The sequence below is a fragment of the Daphnia carinata genome, chromosome 9 (genome assembly GCF_022539665.2).
Source record: "Daphnia carinata strain CSIRO-1 chromosome 9, CSIRO_AGI_Dcar_HiC_V3, whole genome shotgun sequence".
Lineage (NCBI taxonomy): Eukaryota > Metazoa > Arthropoda > Branchiopoda > Diplostraca > Daphniidae > Daphnia > Daphnia carinata.
In genome coordinates, this window is record NC_081339.1 from 1,095,320 (window position 1) to 1,118,157 (window position 22,838).

Here is a 22,838-nt window from a genome sequence, read left to right on the forward strand (position 1 = left end):
GAAGACTAGTTCGTTCTTATTAAAATTTGATAAACAATGTTTATAGGAATAATATTATAAACTTAAAGTATCATCTGAAGTAAGGAACAAAAAAAGAGACTGTTATAATTCAATATTGATTTTATATAATTTATTTCCTTATCATATTTTCAATTCTTTTCAAAGTTACAAAGAGCCCAATATATATATTAAAATCATAACCTACTGCTATAACTATGCCAGGCGGTGTGACTGCTGACTGTTATCTAGGCTAGGAGCGCTTTTCACCAAAGCAATAAATAGTTCAAGCAAAACTGGAATATACAATTTGCGTAGGAACATCGATGAGTCAAAATTCGAAAGTAAATGCATGGCTATTGTTAAAGAGCAACCGTTTGTTAAAGAATAACCTCACATTTACTCCGAGAAAACCATCTACGTCTCTGGCAAGAACTTGCATTTTTCCAGCATTTTTTATAAATGATTTTTTACGTTGTTCGTATCTAGTTTACCTCTTACGCACATTTTCAAGGAGCTATTGGTTACCTAATTACATCACATACTGCACTGAAATATAAGGAAGCTTTGTACTTGACGTTAACAAAGCTACTAATAATGACAAATCAATTGTAATTTCTACCATGAAAGACTTTTTTTATGAGTCTATGATTAATGAAGACATGAAACCTTTTAAAATGAATCTAAGATTTTTTTTCTTCAAATTTTCCACGATCATGGAAGGCATTCCAGTGTATTTTTGTAAAAAACTATCACGACATGGCTTGCACATGAAAGAACACGGAGCTATCTCATCCATGAGACAGTATCGGTCTTTCATACGATAAACTTGCATTTTATCTTTGGTTTTCTCAGTTTATGCTCTTTCTTTTCAGTTTCCTTTTTCTTAATGTTGGCTTTTCTTGTTTTCTGTTGTTATTCCATTTTCTTTTCCTATTCTTCGATGTGTTCAGCCAACTTCTTTTTACTTTCTGATTTGATTTCATCTCGTTTCTTAATTGATTTAGCAAGCAATTCCACATTGTTTTTTACCTATTGCAATACAGAAAGGTTAAAAGTTTTGAACATCTTACAAATATGTTTGTCAAATTGAAAGTTTACCTGAAAACCTTCAGCTCTTTGCAGAGCACCTTTTCATGCCTGTTTCTCTTCAATACTTCTTGCATTCTCAACTTCAGCTTGGCCATAGAAGATTTTCACTTTGTCTTTGAATATTTTTTAGTTTTAATCATTGCCGCTTCTGGCTCTAAAGTGGTCTTGTTCAGAATGAGTGAGGGATTAGGTAGTTCTCCTCAATCAAATTTTCTGAAAACTAGGCAGCCTTCACTGTTGAAAATTGTTGTTAGCAGTGTACTTGTTGTTCTTGGTTCAGGAATACCTGTTTTGACAAACTCTGTGGGATCAGAGGTTGATGACACTGATGCTGCATCGGTGGCTTGTGCAAGTTTGGCAATTCAGGACCGCTTCTTGTTATTTTTCTTTTTTAATTTCTTCTTCTTCAATTTTTCTAACTCCTTTTAAGTTTTGTTTTCATTGTCCTATCAGACAAATCCAGCCTTTTCCCTGAAAATAGATGGAATAAGCTGGCCCGCCTTCCTTAAACGTAAAGATTAATACATACCTATTAAGTGTGAGGTGTTAGCTGCTAGACATTCTTCCAGTTCAACACCAACCTTATCGCTATTGAGATCGTCAACTGTAGATACACTTTCAGTTGGAAGTTGGTCAATAAGCTAGAAATGAAAAAGTCTTCAGGAGAGAGTTGCTTTTTAAGAGCGACGATGTCAATGGACCCTCGCGTTTTATAAGGCTCTTGATTTTTTGGGTCTTCATTTCCTACAAATTTTGTTTAGACGTCACTTTCAAGTTCTTGTTTTCTCTTTTTCCATTTACAAAAACTGCCTCTCATATTATAACCTTTAAACTTTATTATTATTTACCTTGATCTCTCAACATTATCACTGATCACTCCATAAATCACACTATCTGAACCTAGCTTTTTGTTATTTTCTTTAGAGAACGACAGGGTCAGCGTAAAATGCGGACGCGGACTGCGGACTGGATAAACTGCGGACTTTGACCTGCGGACTGTCAAAAAATTTTTGACAGTAGTCTGCAGTTTATCCATACCACAACGGTCCGCAGTCCGCGTATTATACGGCAAAACAGCATAGCATTTAAACATTGTACGCGGATAGGCCAAAGTCCATTAGACTATATTTTTTTATGCACAGGCAAGAATTTGAAGTGGAATAAAGTGGCGGAACTAATGAGTCATCAACAATCAATGCCCTTCAGATCACCGAATATTCTTGGATAGATCCTTTCCCCTCATGGGATTGGTTATTGACGGCGAATCCACAGTGGGATGTTATGCTACTTCCCCAGTCTTTGCCAGCGGATGCTCGTCGGCAATATGTGAAGTGTTAAAGGTCATCACCACCACCCCTTTCAATGCGCCCTTAGTATTATTCTTTTGATGACATCCGAAGCGATAGCGGAGGGTAGCATAACTACATTTTGTAACATCAGGTACATCCCTCATTCTGTTTCCGAACTCTTACTGTGACGGTAGTTCATTTTCGTATTCTCAGTGTTTAATATTTTGGGGTCGTTTACATACAATATGGAAGACAGCGATTATGAGTTTATAGTGTCGGACGAGGAAGTTGAAAAAAAGTGTGAAGAGAAGGGAAGTTTAGTGGAAGAGGTAAACAACGGAAGAGTTAGTGATGCTAACGAGGGATTACGAGGAGTGACAAATCAAAAGAAGGGTGGCTTCTTGATCCCGAAAAATATGGTATACCCGTGTACGAACGAAATCAACTAAATCCAGAAGGGGGGACAAAGTTCTTTTTTGAATGGAACGATGGGATTTTCGATGAAGATTGGATCACCGACGGGTATCGATGGAGGAACTATTCATCCAAATCATTCGTGTACAAAGGAACCGTTGAAGGGTGCAAGCAACGGTACTACAAGTATCAACTCGCAGCTGGAGATAATTATACTTTGAAATTTACGCGGCAAATTTTAAGCTGTCCGCTTATGCCCAACCGAGTATTGGCTATCTACTTAGGTAACCACAAATTACATGCTCCATCACGGCATGGGAACGCCAAGAAGACGAAAAGGACTTATTCCAGAAAGCTTCCGTCAATTGCAAAGAAGTCAAGAATGGAATGCAAAAATCTTCCGTCGCAAGTGCAACAAAATCGGCTCCTGGAAGCACCGCAAGAGCTCGAGCGACATGTCATTGAAGTTCCCACTTACGACCAAACCAAGTACGCTGTTCTTAAAGGACGAGCTCAGGATCTGATATCTCACGATGAGTACTATAACGTGGCAGAGATAGGCGTCGAAACCAATTTTGTAAAAATTCTTCAGATTGCGCCGTGTGCCCTTGCCATTTGTTACCGCGACCGTAAGTTGGGAATTACACCTAATATTTATTCTACACCGTTTTCTTTATATTAAATCATGAAACAAAATTTGCATTTGTTTGATTTTTGCAGAAACTATTAATGATTTTCGAAAAATCTTAACAACCCCAAACTTGGCTACTCAGTGTTTGTCGTATGACACTACCTATGATATGGGTAACTGTTATTTGTCGGTGTTAAACTACAGGCAAACAGAGATGGAGGAATGTCCTGTAATACCACTAATGTACATGTTGCACACCCAACGCCACGCATCTGTACATAACCACTTTTTTATGGAGCTTGTCAGTGCTATTCCTGAGCTTCCAGTAGCCGAGAAAGTCGTGATTGTTACTGACGAAGAACGAGCTATTGTAAATGCCATCAAACGGTTTTTACCCAACTTACCTAAGTTTCGCTGCTGGCTCCATGCATTACGAAACTTCAAGATGAAATTGAGAGACTTGGGGTTAGGTAAAAACGAGCAAATAATTCATAAAAAGGATTTCTTTTCACTACTTGAGCAGCCGTCAGAGGATCAATTTCATAGGGCGCTAGCTGGGAAATTAATGGACCTACGCCGATTCTGAAGGAAGTCAAGTTTTGTTTAGCATCATCAGAACCGTCATCATCAAACGTCATCGTTGCAAATTTCCGACCGCCGCTAAAGACACTGATTTTAGAAAACATGACTATTGAAAAACAGGTATGGTTTTTATATTCTCTTCCTAATTACTAGTTATAGATACCTTTTTTGTATAGGAACTCCCTGTTGAATCGGCGAAGCTCCAGGAAGATCATGGTTTAACAGCGATCTTACCTAATTCACGAGAGCATACACCAACTGACGCTAAGGTATAACAAAATTACTTCCACGAAATCACGAAACCTAACTTAAGGAATATTTAATCACAGGCTGCTAATCGGGTAACTAAGCCAATTGATCCCCGAGAAAATATGCCGATCAATATTACTTACCTACGCCGTCTTGGGCCAACACAATGGCTTAGTGATCTGTATATTGAGGCGGCCCTCGTTTTGCTAAGGAAAATGACCGCAAATAGGTGGTCTGTTCAACCTGTATATTAATGGCTACTCAGGAAAATTTCCGCAAGCTGAGGGAAGCCGATGGATGCAGATCATACACAACGGAGAAGGACATTGGTTGCTTGCATCGCACGGGTTCTTTCCTTCTTCACCATCCAGGAACAGGACCCGAAATAAGGCCATGACACCGGAGCCTGTAACCATCTTCGACAGCTTGTATAGTGATGTAAATCAGCGTGTTTTAGCCTCAATTGCAAGCCTAGTGAAAACCAGTCAACCAACTTTTCAATATGTAATCTCCCCTTCTTGCGACCAAGAGAATAGCTGGGATTGCGGCATTTATGCTGTAGCAAATGCCACAAGCCTTATGCTGGACAAAAATCCCTCTGTCATTCATTATGACCGTCCTAATATGCGCGAGCATTTCATCAAATGTCTCGAAAAAGGCGAACTAGCAATGTTTCCTGTGACATCGCAAGAATCTCGTCAAAAGTCTAGCAATACTAATAAAGTGCAATCCGTAAAATTATATTGCGTATGCCGCCGCCCTGATAGACTTTACTCTGGAAAACTTTTCAGAGACGAGGAGAAAATGATCCAGTGTGGTGCCAAATCTTGTAAAGAATGGTACCATAAAGAATGTCTACCAAAATAAGAACATTCTGCATTTCACAAATCTGCAAAAATTGATTGGAAATGCCCAAAATGCCTTTAATTCGTTTATACATTTTACTTTCATTATACCAAGTGCTGACCCAGTTTAAAAATTAACTTGTCATAAAAATGGCCTTTTACTGTTTGTATTTCAATGAAAAAATTGTTAACTCAGTCATACTTTTACTTTTTTATTTAATATTTGATAATGCTAATACCGATATGAAAAGTATTGTAATGGGGTCGGGGTAGGCAATAGGTAGTGTAATGTAAGTCCGCAAAATATCAGTCCGCTGTTTACGCTACACGTTCCGCAATTTTAAACGGTATATGTACAAAACGGTCCGCATTTTACCCCGAGGTCCGCGAATATTTTTTCAAAATTTTTTTGACAGTCCGCAGGTCAAAGTCCGCAGTTTATCCAGTCCACAGTCCGCGGTCCGCGTCCGCATTTTACGTTGACCCGAGAACGACATTTTCGAGCCAAATCCAGCTTCAGGACGCCTCCACTTGAGGGCAGTATAAGCAGATGGAAACCATGAACAATAAAAAAGTAACTAAATTTTGTTGAATTTGTAATACAAGAATTACATTTTTTTTTAAATTTCAATCGGCAATCTTAAGAGTTTATTTTACTACGTTTGTTTTTTGTACTACCCTTCATACGATTTTTTGGATACTTACTCTGCTTATACTGCCCTCAAGTGGAGGCGTCCTGAAGCTAGATTTGGCTTGAAAATGTCGTTCTCTAAAGAAAATGACAAAATGTTTCCGTGCAATAGATTCTACCAAAAACTCCTTTTACCATAAAGGACGGATAGCTGCTTTAAAGAGGTAAATTGAGTAAGCTCTTCTACAGAGACTTAGGTGCAGCTTGCACTTAAATTGTTGACGTGGAACATATTATGCATTCTCATTCACATTCAATGTTTATTTTGTTTTCTAGGAGAACACATTAAAAATTTGCGAACACTTCAGATTCAAAAGTGGCAACGATAACAAAAAAAAACTCAAAGCCAAAGTGAAAATCTTGGATGGCCAAGCTGAAGTTGGAATGCGAGAAGTATTGAAGAGAAACAGTCATGAAATGGTGCTCTGCAAAGAGCTGAAGGTTTTCAGGTAAACTTTCAATTTGACAAAAATATTTGTAAGATCTTGAAAACTTTTAACCTTTCTGTATTGCAATAGGTAAAAGACTATATTGCAATAGGAGAAAAGCCAACATTAAGAAAAAGAAAACTGAAAAGAAAGAACATAAACTGAATGAACACCTCACACCTAACAGGTATGTGTTAACATTTACATTTAAGGAAGACCGGCCAGTTTATTCCATTGGTTTTCAGGGAAAAAGTTGGAATTGTCTGATAAGACAACGAAAATCAAACTTAAACGGAAGTTAGAGGGAATGAAGAAGAAATTAAAAAGGAAAAATAAGAAGATGAGGTCCTGAATTGCCAAACTTGCACAAGCCACCATGGCAGCATCTGTGTCATCAACCTCTGGTCTTTCAGAGTTTGCCTAAACAGAAATTCCTGAACCAAGACTAGCAAGTAAACTGCCAAATGCCAACACCAATTTTCAATAGTGAAGGCTGCCTAGTTTTCAGCAAATTTGATTTTGGAGAACTATTAAATCCCTCACCCATTCTGAAAAAGACCAATTTAGATCCATAAGTGGCAACGATTAAAATGAAAAAAAAACTAAGAGAAACAGGCATGAAATGGTGATCTGCAAATAGCTGAAGGTTTTCAGGTAAACTATCAATTCATGATTCAAGATCAATTCATCAATTCAAGATCATCAAAACTTTTAACCTATCTGTATTGCAACAGGTAGAAGACTGTGTGGAATTGCTTGACAAATAAATAAAGAAACGAGATACAAACAGATCAGAAAGTAAAAACAATTGGGCTGATCGCATCGAAGAAAAGGTAAAGAGAAAAGAATGACAACAGAAAAAGAAAAAAACCAACATAAAGAAAAAGAAAACTGAAAAGAAAGAACATAAAGTGATTAAACCAAATCAAAAAAAGGAAAATTTATCGTATGAAGTACTGATACCGACTCATTGATGAGCTAAACTCATGTTCTTTCATGTGCAAGCCATGTCGTAATACATTTTTATAAAAAATACAGTGGCATGCTTCATGATCTTGGAAATTTTGAAGAAAAAAAATCGTAGATTCATTGTAAAAGGTTTATTAGTGTCTCCACTAATAAAGACATAAAAAAAGCCCTTCATGGTAGAAAATAAACTAAATTGGTTTGTAATTGTTAGTAGCTTTGTTAACGTCAAGTGCAAAGCTTCCTTATATTTCACTGTAGTATGTGATGTGAATAAGGTAACCAAAAGCCGCTTGAAAATGTCCATAAGGGGAAAACAAGACACGAAGAACGTAAAAAATCATTTATCATTGCTGGAAAAACGCGAGTTCTTACCAGAGACGTAGATGGTTCTCTCGGGCTAAAGGTGAGGTTATTCTTTAACAAAAGATTGCTGTTTAACAAAAGCCACGCATAAACTTTTTAAATTTGACTTATAGACGTTCCTACGCAAATTGAATATTCCAGTTTTGCTCGAACTATTTATTGCTTTGGTGAAAAGCGCTCCAAGATAACAGTTGGCAGTCACCGCCTGGCATAGTTATAGCAGTAGGTTATGATTTTAATATATTTATTTGGCTCTTTGTAATTGTGAAAAGAATTGAAAATCTGATAAGGAAATAAAAGGTATGAGAATCAATTTTGAATTACAATATTCTTTCTTTTGTCCTTGCCTCAGACGATAGTTTAAGTTTGTTACATTATTCCTATAAAGATTATTTATAAAATGTTAATAATAATAAACAGGTCTTCGTGTTAACATATCTTTTTTCCCAGCAACCACAAAAGCCCCGCGGAACTCATTCAGTTTCGGTATTAACAACGAATCAGTGGTCTTTACCTATGTCATAAGTATCGACAAAAAAAGTTATAAGGGAGATGGACTGGGAGTTGGGGGAATAATGAAAGAGGGTGGACAGAACAAGGCTAAGTGCGAAAAACATTTATTTCTTGTATTATATTTAAAAAAGCGATAGTAGTTCAATAAACCAAAATTGTGAAAAATGAACTTTATTAAACGGGATATTAGCAATATATAAATACTAACATAATCCGAAATCAGATTGCTAACGAATAAATAATCAAAGGTTAACTAGCGTACATACGCTAACATTGTTTGATCTCGGCAAACCTTATAGAAGGTAACGGTTTCAGCAACCTATGTACATTCCACTTTCCACGGAATAGGAGGTTGGAAATATATTTTGGAAACAAATATAAATTTTGTAGGAACATGGAAATTAAACGGAGAAAAAGGCCCAGTCCAGTGGAGAAAAAGGCCCACTTTAAAATTTGGAAAAAAGTGGGCCTTTTTTGTCTGGGCCTTTTTCGTCTGGGCCTTTTTTGCGGGCCTTTTTCGTCTGGGCCTTTTTCTCCGACCTCCATTGAAACTCACTGTATTACACTATATTCACATTGAATACACGTATATTTGATGCTGTTTGAATGTAGATATTGAAACTGATTTTATAACACTATATTCACATTGAATACACGTATATTTGATGTTGTTTGAATGTAGATATTCAAACTGATTCTATAACACTATATTCACATTGAATACACGTATATATGATGCTGTTTGAATGTAGATCATGAAACTGATTCTATAACACTATATTCACATTGAATAAACGTATATTTGATGCTGTTTGAATGTAGATATTGAAACTGATTCTATAACACTATATTCACATTGAATATACGTATATTTGATGCTGTTTGAATGTAGATATTGAAACTGATTCTATAACACTATATTCACATTAAATACACGTATATTTGATGCTGTTTGAATGTAGATATTGAAACTGATTCCATAACACTATATTCACATTGAATACACGTATATTTGATGCTGTTTGAATGTAGATATTGAAACTCAGTATACCACACTATATTCACATTGAACACATGCATATTTGATGCTGTTTGAATGTAGATATTGAAACTGATTCTATAACACTATATGTTAGAAATGGACAACTATGTTTTCGTGTTGCTCAATAGATGTCAACACAAGTCCTTCTATTACTCTCATCCAACTAAGTTGCTGTTTAGCTCTTTCATCTCTCTCTTGCTTCTCTACGTCAAAGGTGTCAGGTTCTTAATACCGCTCTCATAAAAACTAGTTATTTTTTCCTCACAATCTAGTGTGACAAGCGTGTACTGTATCCTATTCAAGTGAATTCACTCAGGTAATACTTATTCATATTATTACACCAAATCACTGTGTTGAACAAGCCAATACAATGTACCTGCAAAGCAGAAGCCTCATGTCATTGCCATTCTTCTATATCTAACACTATATTCACATTGAATACACGTATATTTCATGCTGTTTGAATGTAGATATTGAAACTTACTGTATCACACTATATTCACATTGAATACACGTATATTTGATGCTGTTTGAATGTAGATATTGAAACTCACTGTATCACACTATTGTAGCGCCAATTCACTTTGGCGCTTAGCATCAGATGCTAAGTGCCTAAATGTGCGATGTCAATGGACTTTGCCAATCTGGCCGGATGTCAGAGGCCTTAAGAGCCCGTCTGCGGCTGGCTAAAGGGGCAGTCCAGTGTAGTAAGCCTTGTAGCTGTTAGCTGTGTTAGTGCTGTTGTCGTGTAGTGCTGTCGTGTAAAGCTGTAACCTGTCTACGAATAAATAAATCCAGTGAAACTGTTACATGGTGGAGATGCAGGGTAAGACGCTAGCGACTATGCTAGCGATGTACGTGGATGAGAGCCACGAGGATTGGGACGAATTCCTCGGATTTGTAACCTTATTACAACACTGCCCGACAGGAAAGCACCAACCATACGCCTTTTATGATGGTGTATGGAAGAGAGGCAGTGATTCCGGCGGATCTTCTGGCGGCGACAGGACCAAACTATAGCCAAAACTCGTCGACGCAGAAGATTTGATGCTGTTTGATGATGGAGATGAGAGAGGACGTCAAGGACCGGCTGGCCATAGTACAGCAACGGCAAAAGACGCAATATGATGCCAGTTTGAGTGTGCCACCAGTGTACGAACCTGGTGATTTAGTGTTAATCTTATTCCACAGCGAATAAGTAATTTGATGCTGGAGAAGTTGCTGCATCAATACGTGGGTCCTTATAAAGTGGTCAGACAAGTTACTGAACTAAACTATGAACTTTGAAACCAATGGGAAAAACTATTGTAGTGCATATGTTCAAATGAAGAAGTATATTTGAGCTGGAATGGACGACGAGTCCGATAGCGAAGAAGAAAGTGAGAAGGTAGTGGATGCCGAATTTGGGGCTGGAGAGGATATTGTGCCGAAATGGATAGCGGAATGGGGCGCGTGCCGATATTTAACTGTTTGGCCGATACCCTGTAAGCTGACATTGAATGACACCTGACATTTGACCCTGTTTGAATGTAGATATTGAAACTGATTCTATAACACTATATTCACATTGAATACACGTATATTTGATGCTGTTTGAATGTAGATATTGAAACTCACTGTATAACACTATATTCACATTGAATACACGTATATTTGATGCTGTTTGAATGTAGATATTGAAACTGACGGGTATAACACTATATTCACATTGAATACACGTATATTTGATGCTGTTTGAATGTAGATATTGAAACTGATTCTATACACACTATATTCACATTGAATACACGTATATTTGATGCTGTTTGAATGTAGATATTGAAACTGCATTGTATAACACTATATTCACATTGAATACACGTATATTTGATGCTGTTTGAATGTAGATATTGAAANTCACTGTATCATAACACTATATTTACATTGAATACACGTATATCTGATGCTGTTTGAATGTAGATATTGAAACGGGGACTGTATAACACTATATTCACATTGAATACACGTATATTTGATGCTGTTTGAATGTAGATATTGAAACTGAAATCATAACACTATATTCACATTGAATACACGTATATTTGATGAACTGTTTGAATGTAGATATTGAAACTGATTCTATAACACTATATTCACATTGAATACACGTATATTTGATGCTGTTTGAATGTAGATATTGAAACCGCCACACTATATTCACATTGAATACACGTATATTTGATGCTGTTTGAATGTAGATATTGAAACTGCACCTATAACACTATATTCACATTGAATACACGTATATTTGATGCTGTTTGAATGTAGATATTGAAACTCTCATATAACACTATATTCACATTGAATACACGTATATTTGATGCTGTTTGAATGTAGATATTGAAACTCACTGTATAACACTATATTCACTGTTGAATACACGTATATTTGATGCTGTTTGAATGTAGATATTGAAACTGACTATAACACTATATTCACATTGAATACACGTATATTTGATGCTGTTTGAATGTAGATATTGAAACTCACTCCTTTGTCCACTATATTCACATTGAATACACGTATATTTGATGCTGTTTGAATGTAGATATTGAAACTGACTCTATAACACTATATTCACATTGAATACAGCGTATATTTGATGCTGTTTGAATGTAGATATTGAAACTCGATTGTATATTCACTATATTCACATTGAATTACGTATATTTGATGCTGTTTGAATGTAGATATTGAAACTGATTCTATAACACTATATTCACATTGAATACACGTATATTTGATGCTGTTTGAATGTAGATATTGAAACTCACTGTATCACACTATATTCATTGAATACACGTATATTTGATGCTGTTTGAATGTAGATATTGAAACTGATTCTATAACACTATATTCACATTGAATACACGTATATTTGATGCTGTTTGAATGTAGATATGAAACTGCGCATAACACTATATTCACATTGAATACACGTATATTTGATGCTGTTTGAATGTAGATATTGAAACCGGTATAACACTATATTCACATTGAATACACGTATATTTGATGCTGTTTGAATGTAGATATTGAAAAATTCTGTAACCATATATTCATTGAATACACGTATATTTGATGCTGTTTGAATGTAGATAATGAAACTGATTCTATAACACTATATTCACATTGAATACACGTATATTTGATGCTGTTTGAATGTAGATATTGAAACTCACTGTATTACACTATATTCACATTGAATACACGTATATTTGATGCTGTTTGAATGTAGATATTGAAACTGATTCTATAACACTATATTCACATTGAATACACGTATATTTGATGCTGTTTGAATGTAGATATTGAAACTGATTCTATAACACTATATTCACATTGAATACACGTATATTTGATGCTGTTTGAATGTAGATATTGGAACTGATTCTATAACACTATATTCACATTGAATACACGTATATTTGATGCTGTTTGAATGTAGATATTGAAACTGAGGCTCTATAACACTATATTCACATTGAATACACGTATATTTGATGCTGTTTGAATGTAGATATTGAAACTGATTCTATCACACTATATTCACATTGAATACACGTATATTTGATGCTGTTTGAATGTAGATATTGAAACTCATTTAGAATACTATATTCACATTGAATTCTTTACGTATATTTGATGCTGTTTGAATGTAGATATTGAAACTGATTGTATCACACTATATTCACATTGAATACACGTATATTTGATGCTGTTTGAATGTAGATATTGAAACTGATTCTATAACACTATATTCACATTGAATACACGTATATTTGATGCTGTTTGAATGTAGATCCATTGAAACTGATTCTATAACACTATATTCACATTGAATACACGTATATTTGATGCTGTTTGAATGTAGATATTGAAACTGATTCTATAACACTATATTCACATTGAATACACGTATATTTGATGCTGTTTGAATGTAGATATTGAAACTGACTGTATCACACTATATTCACATTGAATACACGTATATTTGATGCTGTTTGAATGTAGATATTGAAACTGATTCTGTATCACACTATATTCACATTGAATACACGTATATTTGATGCTGTTTGAATGTAGATATTGAAACTCACTGTATAACACTATATTCACATTGAATACACGTATATTTGATGCTGTTTGAATGTAGATATTGAAACTCACTGTATTACACTATATTCACATTGAATACACGTATATTTGATGCTGTTTGAATGTAGATATTGAAACTGATGCTATAACACTATATTCACATTGAATACACGTATATTTGATGCTGTTTGAATGTAGATATTGAAACTGATTCTATAACACTATATTCACATTGAATACACGTATATTTGATGCTGTTTGAATGTAGATATTGAAACTCAGTGTATCACACTATATTCACATTGAATACACGTATATTTGATGCTGTTTGAATGTAGATATTGAAACTGATTCTATAACACTATATTCACATTGAATACACGTATATTTGATGCTGTTTGAATGTAGATATTGAAACTCACTGTATCACACTATATTCACATTGAATACACGTATATTTGATGCTGTTTGAATGTAGATATTGAAACTGATTCTATAACACTATATTCACATTGAATACACGTATATTTGATGCTGTTTGAATGTAGATATTGAAACTCACTGTATAACACTATATTCACATTGAATACACGTATATTTGATACTGTTTGAATGTACATATTGAAACTGATTGTATAACACTATATTCACATTGAATACACGTATATTTGATGCTGTTTGAATGTAGATATTGAAACTGACTGTATCACACTATATTCACATTGAATACACGTATATTTGATGCTGTTTGAATGTAGATATTGAAACTCACTGTATAACACTATATTCACATTGAATACACGTATATTTGATGCTGTTTGAATGTAGATATTGAAACTGATTCTATAACACTATATTCACATTGAATACACGTATATTTGATGCTGTTTGAATGTAGATATTGAAACTGATTCTATAACACTATATTCACATTGAATACACGTATATTTGATGCTGTTTGAATGTAGATATTGAAACTGATTCTATAACACTATATTCACATTGAATACACGTATATTTGATGCTGTTTGAATGTAGATATTGAAACTGATTCTATAACACTATATTCACATTGAATACACGTATATTTGATGCTGTTTGAATGTAGATATTGAAACTGACTTCTATAACACTATATTCACATTGAATACACGTATATTTGATGCTGTTTGAATGTAGATATTGAAACTGATTCTATAACACTATATTCACATTGAATACACGTATATTTGATGCTGTTTGAATGTAGATATTGAAACTGATTCTATAACACTATATTCACATTGAATACACGTATATTTGATGCTGTTTGAATGTAGATATTGAAACTCATTGTATAACACTATATTCACATTGAATACACGTATATTTGATGCTGTTTGAATGTAGATATTGAAACTGATGTATAACACTATATTCACATTGAATACACGTATATTTGATGCTGTTTGAATGTAGATATTGAAACTCACTGTATCACACTATATTCACATTGAATACACGTATATTTGATGCTGTTTGAATGTAGATATTGAAACTTACTGTATCACACTATATTCACATTGAATACACGTATATTTGATGCTGTTTGAATGTAGATAATGACCCTCACTGTATAACACTATATTCACATTGAATACACGTATATTTGATGCTGTTTGAATGTAGATATTGAAACTGATTCTATAACACTATATTCACATTGAATACACGTATATTTGATGCTGTTTGAATGTAGATATTGAAACTGATTGTATAACACTATATTCACATTGAATACACGTATATTTGATGCTGTTTGAATGTAGATATTGAAACTGATTCTATAACACTATATTCACATTGAATACACGTATATTTGATGCTGTTTGAATGTAGATATTGAAACTGATTCTATAACACTATATTCACATTGAATACACGTATATTTGATGCTGTTTGAATGTAGATATTGAAACTGATTCTATAACACTATATTCACATTGAATACACGTATATTTGATGCTGTTTGAATGTAGATATTGAAACTGATTCTATAACACTATATTCACATTGAATACACGTATATTTGATGCTGTTTGAATGTAGATATTGAAACTCATTCTGTATCACTATATTCACATTGAATACACGAACATTTGATGCTGTTTGAATGTAGATATTGAAACTCACTGTATCACACTATATTCACATTGAATACACGTATATTTGATGCTGTTTGAATGTAGATATTGAAACTGATTCTGTATAACACTATATTCACATTGAATACACGTATATTTGATGCTGTTTGAATGTAGATATTGAAACTGATTCTATAACACTATATTCACATTGAATACACGTATATTTGATGCTGTTTGAATGTAGATATTGAAACTGATTCTATAACACTATATTCACATTGAATACACGTATATTTGATGCTGTTTGAATGTAGATATTGAAACTGATTGTATAACACTATATTCTCATTGAATACACGTTTATTTGGTGCTGTTTGAATGTATATATTGAAACTGATTGTATAACACTATATTCACATTGAATACACGTATATTTGATGCTGTTTGAATGTAGATATTGAAACTCACTGTATCACACTATATTCACATTGAATACACGTATATTTGATGCTGTTTGAATGTAGATATTGAAACTGATTCTATAACACTATATTCACATTGAATACACGTATATTTGATGCTGTTTGAATGTAGATATTGAAACTCATTCTGTATCACTATATTCACATTGAATACACGTATATTTGATGCTGTTTGAATGTAGATATTGAAACTGATTGTATAACACTATATTCACATTGAATACACGTATATTTGATGCTGTTTGAATGTAGATATTGAAACTGATTCTATAACACTATATTCACATTGAATACACGTATATTTGATGCTGTTTGAATGTAGATATTGAAACTGATTCTATAACACTATATTCACATTGAATACACGTATATTTGATGCTGTTTGAATGTAGATATTGAAACTGATTCTATAACACTATATTCACATTGAATACACGTATATTTGATGCTGTTTGAATGTAGATATTGAAACTCACTGTATAACACTATATTCACATTGAATACACGTATATTTGATGCTGTTTGAATGTAGATATTGAAACTCACTGTATCACACTATATTCACATTGAATACACGTATATTTGATGCTGTTTGAATGTAGATATTGAAACTGATTCTATAACACTATATTCACATTGAATACACGTATATTTGATGCTGTTTGAATGTAGATATTGAAACTGATTCTATAACACTATATTCACATTGAATACACGTATATTTGATGCTGTTTGAATGTAGATATTGAAACTCATTGTATCACACTATATTCACATTGAATACACGTATATTTGATGCTGTTTGAATGTAGATATTGAAACTGATTCTATAACACTATATTCACATTGAATACACGTATATTTGATGCTGTTTGAATGTAGATATTGAAACTGATTCTATAACACTATATTCACATTGAATACACGTATATTTGATGCTGTTTGAATGTAGATATTGAAACTCACTGTATCACACTATATTCACATTGAATACACGTATATTTGATGCTGTTTGAATGTAGATATTGAAACTGATTCTATAACACTATATTCACATTGAATACACGTATATTTGATGCTGTTTGAATGTAGATATTGAAACTGATTCTATAACACTATATTCACATTGAATACACGTATATTTGATGCTGTTTGAATGTAGATATTGAAACTGATTCTATAACACTATATTCACATTGAATACACGTATATTTGATGCTGTTTGAATGTAGATATTGAAACTCATAGTATCACACTATATTCACAATTAATACACGTATATTTGATGCTGTTTGAATGTATATATTGAAACTCACTGTATAACACTATATTCACATTGAATACACGTATATTTGATGCTGTTTGAATGTAGATATTGAAACTCACTGTATCACACTATATTCACATTGAATACACGTATATTTGATGCTGTTTGAATGTAGATATTGAAACTCACTGTATCTACACACTATATTCACATTGAATACACGTATATTTGATGCTGTTTGAATGTAGATATTGAAACTGATTCTATAACACTATATTCACATTGAATACACGTATATTTGATGCTGTTTGAATGTAGATATTGAAACTGATTCTATAACACTATATTCACATTGAATACACGTATATTTGATGCTGTTTGAATGTAGATATTGAAACTGATTCTATAACACTATATTCACATTGAATACACGTATATTTGATGCTGTTTGAATGTAGATATTGAAACTGATTCTATAACACTATATTCACATTGAATACACGTATATTTGATGCTGTTTGAATGTAGATATTGAAACTCACTGTATCACACTATATTCACATTGAATACACGTATATTTGATGCTGTTTGAATGTAGATATTGAAACTGATTCTATAACACTATATTCACATTGAATACACGTATATTTGATGCTGTTTGAATGTAGATATTGAAACTGATTCTATAACACTATATTCACATTGAATACACGTATATTTGATGCTGTTTGAATGTAGATATTGAAACTGATTCTATAACACTATATTCACATTGAATACACGTATATTTGATGCTGTTTGAATGTAGATATTGAAACTCACTGTATCACACTATATTCACATTGAATACACGTATATTTGATGCTGTTTGAATGTAGATATTGAAACTGATTCTATAACACTATATTCACATTGAATACACGTATATTTGATGCTGTTTGAATGTAGATATTGAAACTGATTCTATAACACTATATTCACATTGAATACACGTATATTTGATGCTGTTTGAATGTAGATATTGAAACTGATTCTGTATAACACTATATTCACATTGAATACACGTATATTTGATGCTGTTTGAATGTAGATATTGAATATATTCATTGAATACACGTATATTTGATGCTGTTTGAATGTAGATATTGAAACTGATTCTATCACACTATATTCACATTGAATACACGTATATTTGATGCTGTTTGAATGTAGATATTGAAACTGATTCTATAACACTATATTCACATTGAATACACGTATATTTGATGCTGTTTGAATGTAGATATTGAAACTGATTCTATAACACTATATTCACATTGAATACACGTATATTTGATGCTGTTTGAATGTAGATATTGAAACTGATTCTATAACACTATATTCACATTGAATACACGTATATTTGATGCTGTTTGAATGTAGATATTGAAACTCATTCTATAACACTATATTCACATTGAATACACGTATATTTGATGCTGTTTGAATGTAGATATTGAAACTCATTCTATCACACTATATTCACATTGAAAGACGTATATTTGATGCTGTTTGAATGTAGATAGGGAAACTTATTGTATAACACTATATTCACATTGAATACACGTATATTTGATGCTGTTTGAATGTAGATATTGAAACTCACTGTATCACACTATATTCACATTGAATACACGTATATTTGATGCTGTTTGAATGTAGATATTGAAACTGATTCTATATCACACTATATTCACATTGAATACACGTATATTTGATGCTGTTTGAATGTAGATATTGAAACTGATTCTATAACACTATATTCACATTGAATACACGTATATTTGATGCTGTTTGAATGTAGATATTGAAACTGATTCTATAACACTATATTCACATTGAATACACGTATATTTGATGCTGTTTGAATGTAGATATTGAAACTGATTCTATAACACTATATTCACATTGAATACACGTATATTTGATGCTGTTTGAATGTAGATATTGAAACTGATTCTATAACACTATATTCACATTGAATACACGTATATTTGATGCTGTTTGAATGTAGATATTGAAACTCACTGATTCTATAACACTATATTCACATTGAATACACGTATATTTGATGCTGTTTGAATGTAGATATTGAAACTCACTGTATCACACTATATTCACATTGAATACACGTATATTTGATGCTGTTTGAATGTAGATATTGAAACTGATTCTATAACACTATATTCACATTGAATACACGTATATTTGATGCTGTTTGAATGTAGATATTGAAACTGATTCTATAACACTATATTCACATTGAATACACGTATATTTGATGCTGTTTGAATGTAGATATTGAAACTGATTCTATAACACTATATTCACATTGAATACACGTATATTTGATGCTGTTTGAATGTAGATATTGAAACTCACTGTATCACACTATATTCACATTGAATACACGTATATTTGATGCTGTTTGAATGTAGATATTGAAACTGATTCTATAACACTATATTCACATTGAATACACGTATATTTGATGCTGTTTGAATGTAGATATTGAAACTCACTGTATCACACTATATTCACATTGAATACACGTATATTTGATGCTGTTTGAATGTAGATATTGAAACTCACTGTATCACACTATATTCACATTGAATACACGTATATTTGATGCTGTTTGAATGTAGATATTGAAACTGATTCTATAACACTATATTCACATTGAATACACGTATATTTGATGCTGTTTGAATGTATTGATATGTAATACTCACTGTAACACTATATTCACATTGAATACACGTATATTTGATGCTGTTTGAATGTAGATATTGAAACTGATTCTATAACACTATATTCACATTGAATACACGTATATTTGATGCTGTTTGAATGTAGATATTGAAACTCACTGTATCACACTATATTCATTGAATACACGTATATTTGATGCTGTTTGAATGTAGATATTGAAACTCACTGTATCACACTATATTCACATTGAATACACGTATATTTGATGCTGTTTGAATGTAGATATTGAAACTGATTCTATAACACTATATTCACATTGAATACACGTATATTTGATGCTGTTTGAATGAATGTAGATATTGAAACTCACTGTATAACACTATATTCACATTGAATACACGTATATTTGATGCTGTTTGAATGTAGATATTGAAACTCACTGTATCACACTATATTCACATTGAATACACGTATATTTGATGCTGTTTGAATGTAGATCATGAAACTGATTCTATAACACTATATTCACATTGAATACACGTATATTTGATGCTGTTTGAATGTAGATATTGAAACTCACTGTATCACACTATATTCACATTGAATACACGTATATATTTGATGCTGTTTGAATGTAGATATTGAAACTGATTCTATAACACTATATTCACATTGAATACACGTATATTTGATGCTGTTTGAATGTAGATCATTGAAACTGATTCTATAACACTATATTCACATTGAATACACGTATATTTGATGCTGTTTGAATGTAGATATTGAAACTGATTCTATAACACTATATTCACATTGAATACACGTATATTTGATGCTGTTTGAATGTAGATATTGAAACTCATCGTATTACACTATATTCACATTGAATACACGTATATTTGATGCTGTTTGAATGTAGATATTGAAACTCACTGTATCACACTATATTCACATTGAATACACGTATATTTGATGCTGTTTGAATGTAGATATTGAAACTGATTCTATAACACTATATTCACATTGAATACACGTATATTTGATGCTGTTTGAATGTAGATATTGAAACTCACTTCTATAACACTATATTCACATTGAATACACGTATCTTTGATGCTGTTTGAATGTAGATATTGAAACTCACTGTATAACACTATATTCACATTGAATACACGTATATTTGATGCTGTTTGAATGTAGATATTGAAACTGATTCTATAACACTATATTCACATTGAATACACGTATATTTGATGCTGTTTGAATGTAGATATTGAAACTCACTGTATAACACTATATTCATTGAATATAACACTATATTCACATTGAATACACGTATATTTGATGCTGTTTGAATGTAGATCATGAAACTGATTCTATAACACTATATTCACATTCAATACACGTATATTTGATGCTGTTTGAATGTAGATATTGAAACTGATTGTATAACACTATATTCACATTGAATACACGTATATTTGATGCTGTTTGAATGTAGATATTGAAACTGATTCTATAACACTATATTCACATTGAATACACGTATATTTGATGCTGTTTGAATGTAGATATTGAAACTGATTCTATAACACTATATTCACATTGAATACACGTATATTTGATGCTGTTTGAATGTAGATATTGAAACTGATTCTGTAACACTATATTCACATTGAATACACGTATATTTGATGCTGTTTGAATGTAGATATTGAAACTCACTGTATAACACTATATTCACATTGAATACACGTATATTTGATGCTGTTTGAATGTAGATATTGAAACTCACTGATTCTATAACACTATATTCACATTGAATACACGTATATTTGATGCTGTTTGAATGTAGATATTGAAACTGATTCTATAACACTATATTCACATTGAATACACGTATATTTGATGCTGTTTGAATGTAGATATTGAAACTGATTCTATAACACTATATTCACATTGAATACACGTATATTTGATGCTGTTTGAATGTAGATATTGAAACTGATTCTATAACACTATATTCACATTGAATACACGTATATTTGATGCTGTTTGAATGTAGATATTGAAACTGATTCTATAACACTATATTCACATTGAATACACGTATATTTGATGCTGTTTGAATGTAGATATTGAAACTGACTGTATAACACTATATTCACATTGAATACACGTATATTTGATGCTGTTTGAATGTAGATATTGAAACTGATTCTATAACACTATATTCACATTGAATACACGTATATTTGATGCTGTTTGAATGTAGATATTGAAACTGATTCTATAACACTATATTCACATTGAATACACGTATATTTGATGCTGTTTGAATGTAGATATTGAAACTGATTCTATAACACTATATTCACATTGAATACACGTATATTTGATGCTGTTTGAATGTAGATATTGAAACTCACTGTATAACACTATATTCACATTGAATACACGTATATTTGATGCTGTTTGAATGTAGATATTGAAACTGATTCTATAACACTATATTCACATTGAATACACGTATATTTGATGCTGTTTGAATGTAGATATTGAAACTGATTCTATAACACTATATTCACATTGAATACACGTATATTTGATGCTGTTTGAATGTAGATATTGAAACTCACTGTATAACACTATATTCACATTGAATACACGTATATTTGATGCTGTTTGAATGTAGATATTGAAACTGATTCTATAACACTATATTCACATTGAATACACGTATATTTGATGCTGTTTGAATGTAGATATTGAAACTGATTCTATAACACTATATTCACATTGAATACACGTATATTTGATGCTGTTTGAATGTAGATATTGAAACTGATTCTATAACACTATATTCACATTGAATACACGTATATTTGATGCTGTTTGAATGTAGATATTGAAACTCATTGTATAACACTATATTCACATTGAATACACGTATATTTGATGCTGTTT

At 32.4% G+C, this 22,838-nt stretch overlaps 1 long non-coding RNA gene across 1 annotated transcript in view; it reads right to left on the reverse strand.

Moving 5' to 3' along the window:
- Positions 1 to 893: 893 nt before the first annotated feature.
- The window catches only part of LOC132088283 (uncharacterized), an 88,748-nt gene continuing 66,803 nt past the window's right edge, over positions 894 to 22,838 (reverse strand). Inside the window, exons 2-3 of the long non-coding RNA XR_009421740.1 lie at positions 1,099 to 1,175; positions 894 to 1,029 (exon numbers count right to left, since the gene is read on the reverse strand). This is a non-coding gene — a long non-coding RNA (uncharacterized LOC132088283). The remainder of the gene's footprint in view (positions 1,030 to 1,098; positions 1,176 to 22,838) is intronic.